The following is a 22,352-nucleotide window of genomic DNA, read 5'->3' on the forward strand; positions in this document are numbered from 1 at the left end:
TTCAATGCAAATTACAATACCATAGCACGTAGCCAAAAGCAATTACCATTACAATATCCAAGTGTAACAAAAAGAAGCAACCACATATGAGTTTTGGAATTACAAAATAACTTAACATAACTACTAACCACAATTAAAACCACCAACCAACATATTCCAGTATCTTAAACAAATTAGACCAAAATATGATTTCATAACATAACACTACACTTGACCATACCAATTACTCTTGACCATGACTTTCTTTAGCCCTTCCACTCTCCTGTTCGCATGTACCTTAACCTTTACAGGTCCTTGAGTTGTTTCCCTTTTGTTTGCATTTGCCACAAGTGACAGTCCCAAATTTCCTACTAAGCTTCTCCACTTCTTTGGATCCTTGACTTTGACTTTGACTTGCTATCACACTTACAATTTGACTAGACTTTTCCTTTTGGCTAAATCTCTCCTCCATGGACTCTCTTCTTTTCTTCTTTGGCCTGCCAGACGTTTTATGGTGTGGAGGGGTGGGATAATTATAGTGGGACAATTTAGGCCACATTAACTTGCCTTTAATGGGTTCCACCTTAAACTCATATGCATCCTTCCAAGTTTCCAGTAAATAAAGTTTATGTACCCAAGTGTACAACTCCCCTACTGACTCCCATTCATCACAATCAATTACCTCAAGCTCTTCCTACTCGTCTGTTTCTTGTTCATCTTCTACCTCATTACAAACCCAAACCATGCATACTCTACACCTTCATCAATCTTCTTTCTAAAGTCACTCATGTCAACATTAATTCCATCATCACTATAATCATCTTCACCCTCTTCTGAGTTTAACTCGTCTCATTGTTCATCAAATAAACCCCCATTATCTTGATCAAAGTCTTGATATTCATTATCACAGTGGGTTGTTTTAGGGCCTTTTGTCTTGTTTTCAATATCATGCAACCCATTAAATGGATCAAAGTCTTCATTTTTTGGTACGAGGATACCAATCCATTCTACACCTTCATTCAACATTTCAGATACATCCATTGTTACATACCTTGTTGCTGCATCAAGCTCATGTTCTTCTTATACTTCCATGCCTTGATTATCCCCTATTTCAGTCTCCATGTATAACCTCTTAGAACATGACCTAGTACCCCAACTTGGCTTCCAATTCCTTGTTCTCTTCATTTCTGGTGAAAGTGATTTTGATTCACCTCCATAAACTACAAGTGGTAACGATGAACTACAAGTTTCATGTTGGGGCTCATCAACTATTTTTTGTTTTCCTTGTTTTGGTTTAATTCCCGCTTCATCTTCTTCATTTAGCTCCTCAATGACAACACCATTCCTCTTATTTGGTGACATGAAATATGTAACCAAGCTGGTTGTGTCATGCTCAGTATATACATGGATCACCTTGTTAGATCCAGTGTATTTAGCTAGGTTACACACATCTTGATCATTACCTAGAGCTCTAAGGCCAAAAATCAAGTCTTATTTGGGAATCCTAAAGTGATAATATATTACTGGGGGAACCACATATCCTAGTTCTAGCATCATATCGTCGAGTTCATGCACTCAAAACTCATCTATATCAACTAAATCAATATATGTAAGTTTCCCCTGTACATATCTTATATTTGGAAAATGTGTGAACTTCCCACCATGACGAAGTTCAATTGTGAATAAATAGGGGTGATCAGCTATCCCAAACAACAAAAAGAATACAAAATGTAGTTAGCAAATTGTATGAAATTTCAAAAAATTTAAGTTTCAAAAAATAAAGTAACACTCACCATACAAATCCAATGCATCAAACCCCATCGCCTTAGGACGTATCGTCCACAGTGAGTACACCATTTTTCCTTCGACCTATCGGACTGCAGTTAAGCTCAAAAAAGGATTTGGGGGTGGAATCATTGATTTAGGGTTAGAACGTTTACGAAATTTGAACGAGGAACAAGGTGGAGTGTCTGGTGTTTTTGCGCATCATTATATGCGTAGTAATAAATGATCATTCCCCCATAAATGAAAAGACAAAAATACCCTCGTGTGCAGGGCACATGGGGAAGAAAACGAAATGCCTCTAACGACAGTTAGAGGCAGAAACCAAATCCACAGCTCAAACATCATATAAGGATGTGTTTTGCTAGCAATTTTTTTTTGGACCTTACCCACAGAAATCGAAAAACCAGAAGGACCAATTTTGCAATTTTGTCTTTTGATAAAATTAATAATATTTTAAGACACTTATGATTCATATGTATAGTGGGGTGTTATGTAAAAAAATAAAATAAAATAAAATAAAATAAAATAAAATAAAAAAATAAAAAAATAAATATTCTTACCATTTTTTATTTATTTTCTTATCCATATAAAATGACAAAGGTTATATTTCAATAAAACTAACAGTATTTTAAGACACTTGTCATTATTTCATATGGATAAAAGGATAAATAAAAACAAAAGTATAAGAATATTTAATGGCTAATTTATACGCTACAACATATATGTTAAAATAAAATTTATAAAAATAATTTCTTATAACAAAATGTGTAACACTTTTTCTCAACATGTTTAAATATTTAACGTAGGGTATAATTTATATAAATTGCATACATTAATGATAAAGTAATATTTTATTATATAGATTGATAAAAATAAAACATGATTGTAAAATTTAGTCCAAAGCAAAATACTATCTAATATATAAATATTTAAGCGATACTACAATATCACATAAGAAATATCAAGATACAATAATGAGTCTAATTCTAAAATGAAATGCAATCATATTTTTAGATTACAACTAGGGAAGAATACCGCGTTGCGGGTGTTGGAGTTACAAGCATTCCAATATTGTTTACCAATAAATCACCGTATTCTCCAATGGACCATACTGCTACCCGAACTACAGAATCCTGTTTGAAAGCACATCCATGTGTACACGATAGGGCAAAAAATGTAAATTAAGATTATACAAAACAAAATAACCAAGGGTATTGTCAAGATTCATGGTACCTGCTCACCTGATGTTTGGATTGCTCTATAGACTATAGAGTGACCTTACTGTATATCCATGGAGGTTAGATGAGTTGGTTATCACAACAATTAGAGCATGCCACACTTCATCTTTTACATAATTTCCATCCTATTAACCATTAATAGTTTTTTAGTATTTCAGTAAGCAAATGCAAAACTAATCCCAATTTTAACATACATTGAAGACTAAATAAACTATCATTTGGAAAACTACTACAAAAGTACATACAGACCTCACAAAGAACCTTGAACATCTGATCAATGTACCAAATTTTCTCTGGGGAAAGCCTAGAAGAAGAATGGTGATTACAATGAGAAATGCATATGATCTGCTAATATTAGTTATTACAAAAATATCCCTTTTACTTACTTTTCCACAGTTGAGCAAATTTTTGCAGTAAGATCTCCCTTGAAGTCCTGGTCACTTACTACCAGATAATCAATTAACTCCTTGGTCAAAGGTTTTACGTTGCTCTCATTGACCAGAAGATACACAAGTTCAAGGGCTCTTTTTCGAAATGAAGCATCTGAATCCTGAATAAAAAAGGAGCACTTACTGTTTATATATACGCAATTGTGCAGTATTTGAATCCAATCATCATTATATAAATCATAAATGTTACTTTTAGTTCACAAATGATGAATATTATGTGAAGCCATCAAATGGGTTCCTTCCTGCCTTTGAATCTGCCAAGAGTTCTCTAGCAGTCTTTATATATGAAGCCAAACCTCCAGGGTAGCTTCAATTAAGTAGATCAACCTAGAAGAACTAAGCAAATGTCATTCTAGGATACAAACAGCAGCAACAACTTAATGCAATCCTTTGCATAAGCATCAAAAAGCTAGGATCTGATATATTTTTAATATAATATTTTCAATTTAGGGTAATGGAGATGCCAAGGTCAATGGAGATGACCAATCAAAGGGATAACATATAAAAATTACCTAAATTAAATGTCTGCTTCATCAGCCTGGCAGCAAATAAAACTACCTGAGCAAGCAGACCTTCTTTATCATCATCGTCAACACCAGGATCAGGCCAATTCTCAAATAAATGAACCTGTCCCGTCCCTAACAGCATTTATCCGATGAAGATGTGGAGAGTTCATTGAGTTGAAGGGTAGCGAATTTCTGAATGACGGAATCGACCGTTGAAGCCATGAATTAGGAAATTGTGATAGTAGAAGAGAAAATTGCACAAAAAAGGTAAAGGGTTATACCTGGCAATTAGATGAGGGCAGACCGCCTCTTGGAATGCATCACGTAGTCTACAGAAGGTTCTTCAGAACTACAGAGGTGGAGAAGGAGTAATCACACGGGTGTGACGGTGTTGAACGATATCGTCTAGGGCAGTGGGTGTCGTCGTTATTTGTTGCTGGTGAGGGCTTCCGTGTGGCTTCTTCCGATACACAGATCGTGAGACGTAGACCGGTCGTCGGAATCCATTAAAGGAAGAGAGGGGAGACGGTGGGGTGATGATCAAGCGACGGAATTGATGTTTCCGCACAGTCACTGGTTTCTTCTTCCATGTTAGGAAGCACATAACCGACCGACGATCCTTGAGGCGCAGCAAAGCCGGAGCAGGTAAAGGGAAGAGAAGCACAACCGTGAATAAAGTATTAGTCGGAAGCAAAGAATACGAATCGCTAAACGCGGTGGTTTGGAGTAGCGTTGGGCGTGTGAAAGGAACTGGAAGCTAGTAGAAGATGCTGTAGCTAATGGCGGTGGCGGTGGAGGGATCTGGCCCCGAACACGTATACGTTGGTTCTGGTGACGGCAACACGTGTAAAGGACATCGAGAAAAGATAAAATAAACCACCACAAAATTAAAAAAAGAACAGAAAAAAAAAAATTCACCCAGTCATAGTCAAATCCTGTTCACCAAGGAGTTCAAAATATATATATATATATATATATATATATATATATATATATATATATATATATATATATATATAGATAAATGAATGTTTCTTTATAAAACATCTTGGATTTTGATTTTTTTAGAACTAAAATTTCTTTTCTATTTTCAAAAAAGTCAACACTTCTTAAATACTTTTATTTTAGCCGCCAGTGACCAACAAAAGATATTTGAGTTTTTTTTTATTCTACAAAAATTTTTATATTTTGTATTTCTTTTTTCCAATTTAGACCTAAAGCATTTTTTTTAAATAAATTCAATTTTAATATAATCATTGTTATTTCATTAATGGAGTTCGTTACCAACATTTATCCTTATACCCCTAACTTACATTCACCCTAAGCATCAATCACCTAAAAAAATAATTCATTCTAAAACCTTAGGTTACATTTCCGCTTCTTCTTATTAATCATATTGAGCCCCCTAAAATCATTTCTTTTTCAAACTAGGGACAAACTTAGTATGAAATGTTGAAATGAAATTATATTATTATGAAGATAAAACTCATCTATTTAATTTATGCCCCAAGGCTAAAGGTGCACATATACCACTTTTGAAATGGTTTCGTTTGTTTAAAAATCGGTTTTCTCTTAGACCGGTTTCGGTTATAATCAATTATGTTTTTATAATTAATTGCATTAAAAAAACAAGTTTTGGTTAAAAAAAACATTGTTTGGTTCGGATTAGTTGGATTGGGTTTGGTTATATTGGAATTCAATATTCAATCCTTATTTACCTGTGTATATTCTCCATATATAGTTCCTGATTTGTAGGCTCCTTTTACTCCTAATTCTCAGCTTTCATGTTGTATTGTTTTTGTATATAATCCCTTTCCTGTAACTCTGTAATTGTGTGATCAAATATTCAATAAAGAATCAAATTATTTATGGTATCAGAGCCAATTCTACCACTCAATTGATCAACCCTAACAAACCGAACGTGATGAGCTCATGGCCAGCGACAAGAATGACAACAAAAATAAGAGTGAAGGAAGCGGACCTGATGTCAACTCCCCCTTCTATATTCATCCGTCAGATTATCCATGAACAATGCACATGAATGATGCCTTGACGGATAACAATTATAGCGATTGGGTTCAAGAGATGGAAAATTTCTTGTTTGCCAAGAACAAGATTGGGTTCATTGATGGATCACTAATAAAACCAGAAAAGATGGAAGCAGACCACATGGTGTGGATGAGGTGTGATGCGATGATAAAAGGGTGGCTCACTACCACCATGGAAAAGGAGACCCGCACTAGTATCCAATACACCAACACTGCAGCTGAGATGTGGTTAGACCACCTTGAGAGGTTTGGAAAGAAAGTGTGTCACGCGTATACAAACTGAAGGAAGAAATCTCAAATACTCGACAAGATGGGTTAATTGTTTCGGCATACTACACAAAGCTTCGAGGAGTAGGGGATGAGATTCAATCGACCCTCCGTACTCCTTGTTACACCTGTGATAAATGTGACTGTGTTTTGGGAAAATCAGTTGTTGAATTGAAGGAGAAAGAAAGGTTATATAAGTTTATCATGGGTCTTGATAGTGAGTTCTCGATTGTGAGAGCTCAAATATTGGCTTTCAAACCAACACCATCCCTTGGATTTGCTTATCATCTTGTTGTTGAAGATAAACAACAAAGGTCCATTACCAACACCAAGTGACTCATTGTTAAAGCAGCAACTTTCCAGGCCTATACCAAGACCAATACAAATCAACATGGAAACAAGGCAGTGAAGAAAATCACAAAGCAAGGAGAACATTGCAGCTTCTATGACAAAGATGGTCACACCCGTAGCGGGTGCTTCAAGTGAATTGGTTATCCGGAGTGGTGGCCAGGAAAGAACAAACAAGACAAAGAGAAACCAAGGGCTTCTTGTGCAGATATTGAATCAAGCCTAATAGAAAGTTTAACTAAAGATCAATATCAACAATTCTTGAAGCACTTTAGACCAGAAGAGTCCAAAAACAAGAGTGATGCCTCACCAGCAGCCAACATGGTAGGTAAAACAAGTCTAATTGGCTCTTGGATTGTTGATACAGGAGCCATCGAACACATGACCAATAGATCCGATATTCTTGAGAATGTAATGCCTTCCATCGATGAGGATCCTGTGATCAAACCTAATGGAGAATTCATTTCTGTCAAGGGAGGAGGAAATCACACTCTATCTAACGGGACAAAAGTGAAAGACATTTTGTACATTCCCGATTTTAATTGCAATATTTTATCCGTTAGCAAACTTTCAAATGATTTAAAGTATGTTGTAAGTTTCTTTCCGTATTTCTTTTTCATGGAGGACCTAAATTCGAGGAGTTTGATTGGAGCGGGTAAATGCAAGATTCGTCTATATCAGATGGGAGTTATTGGAATGAAGAGGACGACATTGATGTCAAAAGTTGATATACGGCACAAGAGGTCCAGGCATGTTGGTGAATAAAATTTAAACAAATTAAGTTTTCTTAGAAACATTTCTTCTAAGAATAAGGAACATGTTTGTGATTCTTTTGCTAAATCTAAACATACCAGACAAAATTTTCCTTCTAGTATTAAAAAGACGAATGCTTATTTTGATTTATTGCATTGTGACATATGGGGTAAATATCGAACCCCTTCTTTTTCAAAGGCAAACTATTTTTGGACAATTGTCGATGATTTTAGTAGAGCTATTTGGGTTTTTCTTCTTAAACACAAACATGAGGCTAGTGCATGCTTGATTGATTTTCATGATATGGTCAAAACTCAATTTGACAAGAATGTTAAAAAAAATAAGGTGTGACAACGGTGGTGAATTCATATCGAATAAAATGGTGAGTTTTTATGCCGACGATGGAATTCTCATGGAAACTACTTGTCCACATACCCCACAACAAAACGGGGTTGTTGAATGAAAGCACAGACACTTACTGTTGGATAAGGTGTCTAAGTCCATAACTATATTTGGTATGTACTTGACCCGACCCGGCTTAGTCCATTTGGGTTGCACTTCACCGGAACAATTTGTATGGATAGTCTTTTGAGAATAGTATATTTATGATTTATTAATATATTATAAGCTATAATATATTAATATGAAATCGTATTATTTAATTAGTATTGATCAAGAATTAATTTGGAATTAATTTAGTGATAAAAAAGAAACTAATTAAATATGGACTCTTATATATATATATATATATATATATATATATATATATATATATATATATATATATATATATATATATATATATATATAGAATGGGCCAATGTTCATTTAGGATGGGCTAAGCTTGAATGGAAGTCCATGGATAGTCCATGGAGCTTTTAACCCATGCATCCTATGGAAATGAAAGGTCATGGGTATTAGGGTTTACATGGATGTAACCCTAATCCACCATACTATATAAAGAGGTCATTGGCACTTGAAAAGGCACTAGTGTGTGAGATAACAAGAGTGGGCCGATTTCTAGAGTGCTTTATATTCTCTCAAAGTCTTCCAAGTTGTTTTGGTGATTTGTGATTCCACTTGAGGCATTCACATTATTGGTGATAGGCTCTTGAAGCTCCAAGCAATCAACCATAAGAAAGGTTCTAATAGTTTTATATTACAAGTACCCCATGATATGCTAGTTAGGATGAGAATCTTGGAAAAATCAAACTTTGCATGTATAATAGAGAAAACATAGATCCAAGGTTTCTAGAGTTGCATGCACACCATAGGAGTGTTAGAATGCTCAAAACTCATCAGTGGTATCAGAGACTATGCTTGTTTTCATTATACTTGATGCAAATTGCTGAAAAAAGTCAAAAATCTGCTCACTGTTGAGTGAACTCGCCGAGTCCATGGGGGGACTCGACGATTCCAAGTGAAAGTTCATCCTACTCGTCGAGTAGGTTCATACACTCGATGAGTAGGAGGCACAAAGTGCAGAATTTCGAGTTTTAATGCTGGAATTGGACTAGAATCATTACCCTAAACTGTTTTCGACTTATAAAATCTATTTTTGATGTGGTAATGATTATGCTAATCCATTTTCAAAGGTTATTATCAAAGTTTCAAGTTTTATATATGTTTATATGATTCTTGAAAATTGTTGATATGAATGTTCATGCTTATGAGTTTTGGTAGATCATAGGAATTATTTGCAAATTGTTTATTAGTGTAATTCTTGATCTAAATGCCAATTAATGGACTCCATAACTTGTCCTCAGGTTATGGAATTCCAAAAGTCTTTTCTTTAAAACCATTAAAACTCATAAGTTATAGAAATGAAAAGTTTTGAATAGTTTGAAAACTTGCCCTCAAGTTTTGAAATTTGTAAAGTCTCACACACACTTTAATTCCAATCCCTAGAATTTTAAAAGTTTAAAATTCAACCCTTATACTTTATAATATTATAAGTTAATAATATATATATATATATATATATATATATATATATATATATATATATATATATATATATATATATGTATAAGATCAAGTCTGTCTTACAGTTAGTAGACCTCATTCACGAAGCTGGTCTATAAGGTGGGTATAAAGTTACTGCCTATAAAATGGCAGCTTAATGGGTGTCCACTCTCACCCACCGCTTCCTTGACTGGTGGAGGGTCGTTAGCTGAACGGGTAGGACAAAGACTATAATTACCATTAAAAGTATAATGATTATAAAGTAACTAAATGTTTTATAAATTCCCAATCTTAGTTACTTTAGGAAAATGTGAATTTGGTGCTAACCCATGAAATTACACTTTGTACCTTACCAAGTCGTTAGTGGAGCGTGTGTGGTTAACCGGCACACTAACATGGACTAGTAAGTATGGCAAAGGGTAACTTAATGTTTATTATAGATTGGTGGAGCGCGTGTGGTTAATCGGCACATCGATTAGGTGATAAAACTAAGGGTACCAAGTTAATTTGCATGGTTATTCACACCTTGTTTGTGATCCTCGGCATCCCAATCACAAACTCGAGAGGGCACAATCGAGATTTAAACATGCCATTGAAAAGTTCAATGAATCTAAAAAGAATCTAGGAGTTTCAATCCAATTAAAACCTAATAATTTATTTCGTTTTTCATGGTGGAAATTGGTGAATCGTCATTCGCCTACCTTCAAATATTTTATAGCTTGGATTACGGCATCCCTCTTCCAAGTTATAAAGTATTGTGTTGGTTCCTAACCTTAATATTACATTTGGGTGTCTTATTACGGATTCTTTATCTAATCTAAACTTGTCTTTCTTCTTTTCAGATGTATTCCAACAATGCTTCTGGCTCAAATCCTACCGGCTCCTTCTCTCTCATGAATCTTTGTGGGTTCAAACTTTAATGATTGGACCAGGAACATCAGGATGGTCACAGGTTACGAGGACAAGGAATATGTCCTTGACAAGGAGCTGAAGGAAATTGATGAGTCGTCTGCTACTCCATAAGATATTGCTGACTTTAGGACTCATGTGAGAGATGCCACCAAGGTGGCATGTATCATGTTGGCCACAATGACAACTGAACTCCAAAAGTCCTATGAGGACTTTTACCCTTTTGAGATGCACATGGACCTGATGGATAGATACCATCAGAGTGCTCGTCAAGAGAGGTATGAAATCATATCTTCCATGATAACAACCAAAATGAAGGATGGTGAACCCATCACGGGCCACATGCAGAAAATGCAAAGGTTTATGGACCGTTTGCTGAAGTTGAATGTGAACTTCCCTGAGGAGCTAGCTATTGACATCATACTACACTCCTTACCTACTTGTTATGATCAGTTCCGAATGACCTATCATATGAATAAGGAGGAGGTCACACTCAACAAGTTTCAAGGACTTTTGAAGACCACCGAAAGTGGTCTCAAAGGTAAATCAGTTGTTACCACTCCTACTCCTACCACCGCCACTGTATTGGCAATCATGCAAGGTAAAGGGAAACAGAGGAAGATCCCTTCGAAGGGTACCAAGGGAAAGTCTCTTGATGGCTCCTCTTCGAGTGGAACCAAAGGTGGTTCTGCCACTCCCTCTGCCAACCCTAAAGAAGCTGAATGCTTCTATTGTCATGATAAGAGGCACTGGAAGCGAAGCTGCCCAAAGTACTTGCAAGATGTTAAGTATGGGAAAGTAAAACCCACCCATGCAGGTATTTACTCTATATTGTCTAATAACTCACCACATACTAATTCTTGGGTCCTTGATACAGGGTGTGGAATTCACATATGTTCTGATTTGCAGGGCCTAAAAAAAAGTGAGGATGTGGAGCACGGGAAGATAAACTTAATCATGGGGAATAGGAAAGTTTCACCTGTCACCTAGATTGGAGTTTATTCTTTATTGATGAGTAGTGGGTTAATGTTAGATTTGAATAAATGTTGTTACTCATCTGAAATGGCGAGAAATATTATTTCTTTTCACGGTTTGTACAAACAAGGTTTTACTTTTTCATTTGATAATGAATGTGGTGGTATTAATGCTTTTTATAATGGTGTTCTTTATTTTAAAGCATTACCTTGTGATGGTGTATATGAAACTGTGTCGGTTGTAGACAACTTAGGAAATAATGTATTGCATATCGATTCTTCTACTAGTTTGGATAAGGCATCCTTGTGGCATTGTCGTCTTGGACATGTCAACAAGAAGCGCATAGGCCAACTCCAAAAGGCTGGCGTCTTGGAGTCTTTTGACTTAAGGTCAGATGATAGTTGAGAATCTTGTTTACTTGGAAAAATGGCTAAGTCACCCTTCACTGGTACTTGTGCTAGGGGTGAAGGTTTGTTGGAACTCATACACACATATGCATGTGGGCCCTTCAGAACCGCCACAAGGGATGCTAGCTGCTTCTATGTGACTTTTACTGATGATTACAGTAGATATGGTTATGTCTACTTAATCAAGCATAAGTCAGAAACATTTTAGAAATTCAAAGAGTTTAAACAAGAAGTGGAGAATCAGCTGGGCAGGAACATTAAGATTCTACGATCCGATCAACGTGGAGAGTATCTTAGTACAGAGTTCCTTGACTATCTTACGGAATGTGGAATCGTTACACAATTGACACCTCCCAGAACACCACAACTTAATGGTGTGGCTGAGAGGTACAATAGAACCTTATTGGACATGGTTCGTTCCATGATGAGTCGAGCTTCGTTACCAATCTCATTCTAGGGGTATGTCTTAAAGACTGCCGCCCATATCCTTAATCTAGTCCCTACCAAGAAGGTTGCCAAAACACCTCACGAGATGTGGAATAGGAAAGTTCCCAATTTAGACCACATCAAGATTTGGGGTTGTGAGGCTTTCGTGAGGCGCGAGACTCACGACAAGCTCGAACCTCGAAGTGAGCGATGTATTTTCATCGGCTACCCACAGAAATCCTTTGGTTACCTCTTCTACAGACCCAATGAAAATGTGGTCTTTGTGGCAAGGAGATGAATCTTTCGCGAGAGAGAATCCATAAGCCAAGGAAACAGTGGGAGGAAAATTGACCTTGAAGAGCTTCAAGAGTCAAGTGGTGAAGGAACCTCAAACCCTAGCAATCAACCTGAGGAGGAAACTCTTGTTGAACCAACTGACAAGTCTGTACCTCTAAGGCGTTCCACTAGAGTTAGAAATCCGCCTGAGCATTATTATGGTTTCCATATTACTGCGGGAGGTGATACATTTATCAGTGATAGTACACTGGTAAATCTATATGAACCTAACAGCTTTAAGGAAGCCATGGAAGGCCCTAGGTCTGCTAAATGGAAAGAGGCTATGGACAACGAGATTCAGTCCATGTATGACAATCAAGTTTGGAACTTGGTTGACAATGTACCGGGTCGTAAGACAGTCGGGTGCAAATGGATCTTCAAGAAGAAGACCGACATGGATGGGAAAGTGCACACTTATAAGGCGCGACTGGTTGCGAAGGGCTTCAGTTGACTATGATGAAACCTTTTCACCAGTAGCGAAAATTAAGTCTATTAGGGTTATGCTACCCATTGCTGCATTCCATGATTATGAAATATGGCAAATGGATGTCAAAACCGCTTTCCTTAATTGAAAGTTGGCTGAGGATGTTTACATGAGTCAGCTAGAGGGTTTTGTCAATGCAAAGTACCCTGATAAAGTGTGTAAGCTTGAGAAATCCATTTATGGATTGAAACAAGCATCTCCCAGCTAGAATATTTGTTTTGATGAGAAAGTCAAAGAGTTTGTTTTTTCGAGAAGCGAGGATAAGTCCTGTGTATATGTCAGAGCTAGTGGGAGTGTAGTTAGCTTTTTGGTACTGTATGTGGATGACATACTACTCATAGGAAACGACATTCCAACTTTATAGGAGATTAAGTCCTAGCGTGGGAAGTGTTTTGCTATGAAGGACCTTGGAGAAGCTGCATATATCCTAGGGATAAGGATATTGAGAGAGAGAGAGGAGTAAAAGACTAATTGGACTTAGTCAGGGTACCTACTTGGACAAGGTGTTGAAAAGGTTCAACATGCAGAATTCCAAGAAAGGTGATTTACCGATCCAAAGCAATGCCAAACTGAGCAAGGCTATCCGAGTACAGAGGCTGAGATAGCAGAGATGGGTCGATTACCATATGTTTCCGCTGTTGGCTCGATCATGTATGCTATGACTTGTACCTGCCCTGATATGGCCTTTTCTTTGATCATGGTCAGCAGATATCAGGGGAATCCTGTCAAGGCTCACTGGACTGCGGTGAAGAACATTCTCAAGTACCTACAGAGGACTAAGGATTGGGTCCTTACCCTTGGTGGGAGTGATGACTTGAGAGTAGTGGGGTATAATGACGCTAGCTTTCAGACTGATAGGGATAATTTCCGCTCTCAGTCGGGCTGGGTCTTTACTCTAAATGGAGGAGAAATTACTTGGAAAAGTTCCAAGCAGGAGACAGTAGCTGATTCAACTTGTGAATCAGAGTACATAGCAGCAAGTGAAGCGGCGAAGGAGGCGATATGACTGAAGAACTTCATCGGAGACCTTGGAGTCGTACCAACTATAAAGGAGCCTATGGAGATTTTCTGTGACAACAATAGTGCAGTTGCCTTAGCCAAGGAACCGAAAGCTCATGGCAGATCCAGACACATTGATAGAAAATATCACTTCATAAGACACAAGATAGAAGAAGGACTCCTCGTGGCAAAGAGGGTATCGTCAGAAGAGAACCCATCAGATCCCCTCACGAAGGGACTGACTAGGGTTAGACATTTGCAGCATGCGAGGCACATCTGGCTGAAGGATGATATTAGTTTTACTGATTAGATATCTATTTATGAAACTTGTAAAATGCAATTGACATTTGATGATTAAATAAAAGTTGTTGTTTATTTATGAGTAAAGTGTTACTATCTTGTGTCAATCGTTTACTATTGTTTCAACTTTACATGTTTTGACTTCTAGAATAATTACTTTATTCAAACTCTCCACAGTCAATCATACTTTGGAAGTAGGTATGAATCAAGACTGTCATGAATTGGGCTTGTAGATGTCTAAGGTGTTTAGAGATAGCAAAAGTTGCTGCAACATTCATGAGTGCTCATAAGTTCTGAGTATTGAATTAAACCCACGCTCACTTGTATCACTTCATGGAATTTATCTCGAGTAATCGTGAGACGGTAATATCATATAAGTCTTCAAACCTAGAGATATGAGTTGTTGACTATGAGTTGGTTGTACATTGATTGTACGAAAACGCATCAGTAACTTGATGTTATAAACCATGCCTTTGTGTATGATTCAACAAGTAGTTAGTACAAGCATATGAGTCAAACTTTATCTGTTCCTTTTAGTCCTTGGAGGATTAGAAGCGATATTTGGGCCCCTTGATGATTTTGTTTTGACCTATGTGTCGGGCCTGGTCAGAACCAAATTGATATGTTCAGTTTAGTTCTATGTCAAACAAATCGGAAATCGGGAAACAAACTGTTGGACAATAAGTACGACGTTGTTCAATGTATTTGTCCGGCTGATATATTGAGAACAGAGGATTATATGATCACTTATATAAAATGGCACTTCATAGTTCAACAGAGCTTTAAGAGCTACGATTGTTAGTCGATTCCTGAAGTCATACTTGCAACTATAGTTATCAGACTTATCCAAGTGGGAGACTGTTGGATAAGGTGTGTAAGTCCATAACTATATTTGGTATGTACTTGACCCGACCCGGCATGGTCCATTTGGGTTGCACTTCACCAGAACAATTTGTATGGATAGTCTTTTGAGAATAGTATATTTATGATTTATTAATATATTATAAGCTATAATATATTAATATGAAATCATATTATTTAATTAGTATTGATCAAGAATTAATTTGGAATTAATTTAGTGATAAAAAAGAAACTAAATAAATATGGACTCTTATATATATAGAATGGGCCAATGTTCATTTAGGATGGGCTAAGCTTGCATGGAAGTCCATGGAGCTTTTAACCTATGGATCCTATGGAAATAAAAGGTCAGGGGTATTAGGGTTTACATGGATGTAACCCTAATCCACCATACATATAAAGAGGTCATTGGCACTTGAAAAGGCACTAGTATGTGAGATAACAATAATGGGCCGATTTCTAGAGTGCTTCATATTCTCTCAAAGTCTTCCAAGTTGTTTTTGTGATTTGTGATTCCACTTGAGGCATTCACATTATTGGTCCTAGGCTCTTGAAGCTCCAAGCAATCAACCATAAGAAAGGTATGTCATTCTACTAGTTTTATATTACAAGTACCCCATGATATGCTAGTTAGGATTAGAACCTTGGAAAAATCAAACTTTTCATGTATAATAGAGAAAACATAGATCCAAGGTTTCTAGGGTTGCATGCACACCATTGGAGTGTTAGAATGCTCAAACCCCATCACTTACTTGATGTTTCTCAGGCATTAAAGTTTGAGGCAAATCTTCCGGCAAGGTTCTGGGGTGAGTGCATATTGACGGCCACTTATATCATAAATAGGATTCCTTCGAAATTGATAGAAGACAAAACCCCATACAAACTGTTATATGGTCATAAACCAAATTATGATCACATGAGGGTTTTTGGATGTTTGGTTTACTATCGCAACACAGAAACAGAAGGTGATAAATTCGAAATAAGAGGAAACCCGAGAGTTTTTGTGGGTTATCTAAATGGAATGAAAGGATACAAAGTCTATGAACCAAGCCACAAAAAAATCGTTATTTCAAGGGATGTAAAGTTTTCTGAAAATGCTTTTCCTTTTCGTACCACTGTGAATGCAAATGAAGAAGCAAGTAAGAGTGAGATAGAGGTTCCATATGATGTTGTTGAAATATGGATTGAACCAAGTGAAAAGAATGATGAATCAGTCAATGAAGAAGGATCAAATGCTGATGAGCCATCAGTTGACTTCATAAATGAAGAAGAAAGAAAAATTATGGAGGAAATCAATATCGAAAGTGAAGATGAGCATGTCAAAACCAACCAGAATCCTCATGTTAATGAAGGAGATGTAAATGTTGACCATGTAAGAGAAAAGAGAAATAGGTCGAGACCTAAGCACTTTGAAGATTATAAAGTGAAGCTCCCTCCATCTATGGACACTCCACAATATATCCCTTGGCCAATTTTGTTTCTTATGAAAAGTTTTCAAAATCTCACAAAGCCTTTTTGGCGACCATCACTTCTAATGATGAGCCAAAGTCTTTCAATCAAGCTGTGTAGGACCCGAATTGGAGAGCTGCAATGCAAAGGGAAATAAAAGCTTTAGAAGAAAATGAAACATGGTCCATTGAAGAATTACCAAGTGGAAAGAAACCCATTGATTCCAAGTGGGTTTACAAGATAAAGTACAAGCCAAATGGTGAGATAGAAAGAGCAAAAGGTTTCACCTAAATGAAAGGAATCGATTATCATGACACTTTTACACCTGTTGCAAAGTTGGTTACATTAAGGACTCTCCTTGTTGTTGTTGTTAAAAGAGATTCGATCATCCACTAGTTAGATGTTAACAATGCATTCTTACCTGGTGAGCTCAACGAGGAGGTTTACATGAAGATACCAGAGGGTGGCGAGAAAGGGGGAGTGACCAAATCATGCAAGTTAAAGATGTCACTTCACGATTTGAAACAAGCTTCAAGAAACTGGTACCAAAAACTTACATCGGTAATAACTCAATTCAAGTTTGAACAATCTCATGCAAATCATTCTCTCTTCATATGCAAACAAAGCAAATTTTTCATTGATACCCTTGTATACGTTGACAGGAAAATCAACATAAAATTGAAGAAGCCAAAGTTTTCCTTGACAGGTAATTCAACATAAAGGATCTTGGACCTTTGAAATATTTGTTTGGTCTAGAGGTGGCTCGCAAAAAGGATGGTTTAGTTTTTAGTAAGAGAAAAAATACATTCTAGACATTCTTGAAGAGATCAGAATGTTGGAATGTAAACCATGTTCCTTTCCGATGCAACAAAACTTGAGACTTGACAAAGAAAATGAAGAACCACTCATCTATGCAAGTAAACATCGTCGATTGGTTGGTAAGTTGTTGTATCAAGCTACTAGACCTGATCTCACATATGTCCTGAACATTTTCAGTTAATTTGTATCGGATCCATGACAAGATCACTTAGATGCAACAATGAGGGTCTTGAGATATCTGAAAGCTACTCCCAGACAAGGTATCCTGTTTCCCAAGCAAGGAGGAACTAATCGCTTTACATATTGCGATGCGGATAGACTTGGATGCCCGTATACTCGAAGGTATCAAACAAGATATGATCTGCTTTTGGGAGGATCTCCAATCTCGTGGAAATCAAAGACACATATCGTTCTTTCTTGATCTTATGCTGAAGCAGAATACCGAACAATGGCTGCTACAATCAGTGAAATAATCTGGATGCGGCGGCTTCTAAACAAACTTGATGTCAAAAAAATTGGGCCCATACCTATATACTGCGACAATCAAGTTGCTCGCAACATTGCCACTAATCCAGTCTTTCATGAAAGAACTAAACATGTTAAAATGGATTGTGTGTGAATGAGTTGATTCATAAGAAGTTGTTCCTCTTCCCATTCACACGAAGATACAAGTAGCAAACCTCTTCACTAAGGCTTTGGGTCTACAACATTTTGAGTTCTTAGTTGGAAAGCTGGACATGCAAAATATACATACTCCATCTTGAGGGGGAGTATTGAAATTCAATATTCTATCCTTATTTACCTCTTTATATTCTCCATATATAGTTCCTGATTTGTAGGCTCCTTTTACTCCTAATTCTCAGCTTTCCTGTTGTATTGTTTTTATATATAATCCCTTCCCTGTAATTCTTTAAGTGTGTGATCAAATATTCAATAAAGAATAAAATTCTTTAGCTTATAGTTGAAAAAACAGTAAAAACCCAGACAAAAACCAGCTTCAGATATTGATTGAAATGTATTACTAATTGGCGGTTTAGTTTTAACCTAACCGTTTCGGTTCTTATATCATTTGGTTAAAATATTGGTCTGAAATATGCATCTCTACCTAAAATTGCTATCACAATATTGAGATTTTTTTAAATGTTGCCTCAAGGCTATCTTCATAAGGTGTGATGGGCTTAGTTTAACAATACACTGTTAAATAAACATACAATTAGACCTTATCAAAATAGTCTTGGAACAATATTTGAAAACATACTAAATCCTGTGAAAACAGCCTCTAGGTAAGAGGTAAGTAGAGGATCTTCATCCTCACAATAACAAAATTCCACTTCCACAAATTTTACTAAGTTTATGTTCCTAGCTTGAAGAAAAAGTCATTCATGGGATAACAACAACAACAACAACAACAACAACAACAACAACAACTTAGGGTTTTAAAATTAGTTATTCATGTAGGTGATCAATGCTTAAGGGCATATGAGTTAAGAGGTAGAGGGTCACCTGTTGGTAACTAGCTCTATTAATGAAATAACAATGAATATTGTAAATTTGGTTTTATTTTGAAAAAAAAAGTTTTTGGTCTAAAACCGAAAAACTCAAAATATAGGGTTTTTTATGGAAAAAAAAACTCAATTTACCTGTTGGGACTTAAATAACAAGTATTAGGTAAAAGTTAGGTCTTTTTTGAAAAAGAAAAAAAAGTTTAAAAAGAAAAAAAATCAAAATATGAGAACCTTATAAAAAAGAACACCGATAATAAATAATGCAAAAAATAAAGAAAACACAAGAAATTTGGTCATTGTGGTTTTGTATTTTTTTTATCCGTCTAAAGTTTTTGAAAATTACATAAGCGGTCTATATACCTGAATTTTTTTTTTCGGATTTGTTCCCTATCAAACATGAAATCATTATTATACATTTTAATTTTTTTTTTTACATTTTAATATTTATGTTAATACTTTTACAATTAATAAATAGATAATAGGCCCACAAAACTCAATCCCACCACACACCTACTCATGCTCCTCGGTCCCTTGAATAACCGAATTAAATCTCCTCCAAGAGGTATTTGCAATTGTAGCAAACACAGTTGTAAGCTTGTATTTGCTGTTCTAGCTCTTTAGAAATGATTTAAGGTTAGAAATAGCTTCACTGGAAACCCAATGTAAGAGCGAAAGAAGGAGAGCCGGTTACCTGCTTAGAGGCCTAATATGATACTTATAACCCATGTTAAACTACTTTTACTTCCAAGAATACCTATTCAACTCCATTCTCCTTGTAAAGTCCTAATATTCAAGGAAAAATTTTCATTTTTATTTATTAAAATATATCAAAGTGTAATTATAATGAGCGGAAACATGTGGCGAATGTGCGCGTGTATAATCGAACCTTGTCATTCTCGCGAATCACTGAAGTACTTGGAAAAATATTTTTATTTAACTGGGTAAGTACGAGGCTTAGTGCTTTCCCAAAAATATCATATACCACAATACATATACATGCATACAAACAATGGCTCACGATTTTTCAATATATATCTTGGAATATCCGGGCAAGTAGGCTCCCGACCTCTTTAACCGTTCCACCCTCATCCTCTCACTAAATATGTGTGGGTCTATAGATTCCCAGCCTCTTTAACCATTCCACCATCAACCCCTACCTAAGCCTAATATCACAACAATTACGCATATAGAGACTGCACGTTAGATTCTGCTAATACAAGGTACATTTATACTTTCTACTATGCCAGTTCACGCTCAAGCACATAGAGATTACACTACTAGCTCTACTCTACTCGTTTCAGATCCTAACATACATGGATATATATATATATATATATATATATATATATATATATATATATATATATATATATATATATATATATATATATATATATATATATATATATAGTGAGATAACTCACTTGGACAGTTACTCAGACGATTGACATCTATCTGGGTGATCCTACTGTCGATCCAACTAGCTGGTAACGTGCTTTACAAGTATTAACCTATTATACTTTAACCTATTAATCTCTATTATGATCTGGTTGTTGAAAGCTATGTCTTTCACTAATTCCAAAGAATACCGAGAGTTCTATCAAACAAGGATCAATCTGGACGGACAGTTGGGATGCATGACCATTTCGGCGTATAGCCTTTCTGAAATCCAACAACCAAGCCAACATGACCATTCTAGAGACCTCTCCTGTAAGTAGATCAATTAGTATTATAACTTAGAGTTAATGACGAATCTAGCGTTTATAGATTCCTAATAATGATTATAATTACGAAAATAAGTTATCCTAAAAGCTTAGTAAGCATTGCTACACTTACAGAGGTTTCTAACGAAAACCTGAAAAGTCACGGCCAGGACCTCGATACCAAGCACTAATATTTGGATGACATTCAGCCTTAGAGCCTTATCAGAAAATGAGATTTTTTAGAACCTCAAAATATACTAAAAATTGGATCTAGAGAGAGGAATAAGGAGAGGTTGGTGTGGGAAAGAATGAAAGGAGGCATTCCTATATATAGTTCAAATGCGCGTCACGCTCGACCAAGTGCGCGCCGCACCCAAGATTGGCCGGCACTCCTTCCTCTTAGAGCATGACATGTGGTGAATTTTGCTTGGTATTGTGTGGTAGCTTCTATAAGATGTGAGCCACACCTCTATTGCACGAGGTGCACTAAGGAAACTTCAAAAATTCATAACTTCTTAATATGAACTCCAATTTTGACGATCACGCATATCTATCGACGAGATCTACAACTTTCATTTAGACTTCGTCGGTTAATTCTCACTTTATTTTTAAAGTTATATTTTTAAAAGGCTTAGACTGTTAAAGTCCATTAAAAATTCATAACTCTCTCATCCGAATTCTGTTCTCGACTGTCTTTATATTGACGAAATTATATTGATGAGATCTTCAATTCTCGTTTAGATGGTTTTTCTTAACAATTAACTGATCTTAATTTAAGTTTCTATATTGCGCAATGCTATGTTGAAACTTCAAAAAATCATAACTCCCTCTCATGAAGTCAGATTTGGACATTCTCTATACGCATGCTCTCGGTTTTGCGATTACTACGACTTTCGTCAAGACTATTTATGCTAAATAGTCTTTTATCAAAAATGTTTATTTACGTGACGGGTCGTTTATACTAGGAGGCAAAAATGGGTTGTTACAACTCTCCCCGACATATATAGATTTTGTCCCCAAAATCCTACTCCTAGCGCATCTTAGGATAATGCCTACACACTCTCCTACTAGGTTTTATGAGATCGACCTAATATCTAGCCAACATTTTCTGCATCGAATTCGTCCAACTACATTTACTTTGCGGTAGAACTTTATATCGTAGACGTACTCCCAAGTTCCTCGTGAAGTCTTCGAAAATCGGGAATTCATCGGTCTAGACTTCCAAAATTTACATATTATGTTTGATGATCGTCTTTAGCGTAATATGTCGATACCATCGACTGGTTATGAGGTGATTAACTATGGAATTTTATCTATGATATCCTAACTGAATCCATTTTTAGGAACAAAACCCTAAAAGGCTTTTGGTATGTCCTTAAAACACACGCGAATCTAGATTACAAATGGTATTCCAACCTAGTTCAGGTGTTCCAACATCCTGAATTTTAACCAAAATTACCATAACAGATTTACTAGCTTGAAAACACTGGAACCAATACTTTAATATTGGTGATGGACTCATTATATGGCTTACTTATCTTTCAACCCAGTAGGTTTTACCAAACACTAGGTTGCCTATAACATTCTCGCAAGGCTCTAACTACTTTTCCTACATTAAGGTATAACTATTGTTCATGCAATGTGTCCTTATGCCCGCTCATGATATGTCGTGACACTACCCAACTACTAGGATTACGATACCAGATCGCTCTTGTGACCATCCTCATCGGGCCTGAAGACTCACGATCGACCCTTCAGCGGTCTTAAAGACTCACAACCATTATCGACTGTTCTAAAGGAACCCATTCTTCATCCTTCCTTGAGATATACTTATCATAATA

The 22,352-nt window shown here is 36.3% G+C and overlaps 1 long non-coding RNA gene across 2 annotated transcripts; it reads right to left on the minus strand.

The window, feature by feature from the left end:
- Positions 1 to 2,716: 2,716 nt before the first annotated feature.
- LOC145168914 (uncharacterized) lies at positions 2,717 to 4,854 on the minus strand. 2 transcript variants are annotated; one of them, XR_013742173.1, is made up of 7 exons: positions 4,239 to 4,848; positions 3,964 to 4,149; positions 3,642 to 3,778; positions 3,389 to 3,552; positions 3,252 to 3,306; positions 3,006 to 3,127; positions 2,717 to 2,897 (listed from the first exon to the last, which is right to left on the minus strand). It is a non-coding gene; the product is annotated as an uncharacterized LOC145168914 (long non-coding RNA). The 2 variants fall into 2 exon arrangements; XR_013742174.1 differs by having other exon boundaries at positions 3,006 to 3,306; positions 3,642 to 3,787; positions 4,239 to 4,854.
- Positions 4,855 to 22,352: the final 17,498 nt, after the last annotated feature.

This window comes from Lactuca virosa, chromosome 4 (genome assembly GCF_052849685.1).
Source record: "Lactuca virosa cultivar CGN04683 chromosome 4, Lactuca_virosa_CGN04683_v6, whole genome shotgun sequence".
NCBI lineage: Eukaryota > Viridiplantae > Streptophyta > Magnoliopsida > Asterales > Asteraceae > Lactuca > Lactuca virosa.